Here is a 559-nt window from a genome sequence, read left to right as displayed (position 1 = left end):
TAAGTCGCTTTGGATAAAAGCGTCTGCTAAATGATTAAATGTAAATGTAAATGTAAATGTGATCAACGAGGAGAGTGTAGAGATGATGGCAGAGTCGGCCTGCTCGTTTGGACTTGAAGATTTACCTTTTTTATGAGCAGGTGGCTTGCTAGGAGTGAGTGAAGTTGTGCAGAGATCTAGCTCGTTTACAGCAGGAGAAGCATAATCATGGACATCCATAATGTCAATAGTGTCTGATCGCTCTTTGCGTTTGTCAAATGGCATATTTATGATCTAAATTGTATGTACTAAAATATGATCTAGCAAATGTAACGAAAAAAATACGTTAATACAGTTATACTTTCTTAATATATAAAGTTTGGTCAGGAGCCCTGAAAACTTCGACTTAACAAGGCGCCATCTTGGACCTCCGACCTTTCCTTCGAAGTGCGCATTCTGACTTTGGGACAGCTTACGTCGTGACGCTGTGACGCAATCGCACTTCACATCTGCACTTCGGAGTCCACACACTTCAGTTTGGGACACAGCTAGAGTGTCGTCAATACTCTCTCTTTTCAAT

Source organism: Cyprinus carpio, chromosome A3 (genome assembly GCF_018340385.1).
Source record: "Cyprinus carpio isolate SPL01 chromosome A3, ASM1834038v1, whole genome shotgun sequence".
NCBI lineage: Eukaryota > Metazoa > Chordata > Actinopteri > Cypriniformes > Cyprinidae > Cyprinus > Cyprinus carpio.
This window is presented reverse-complemented; position numbering follows the sequence as displayed.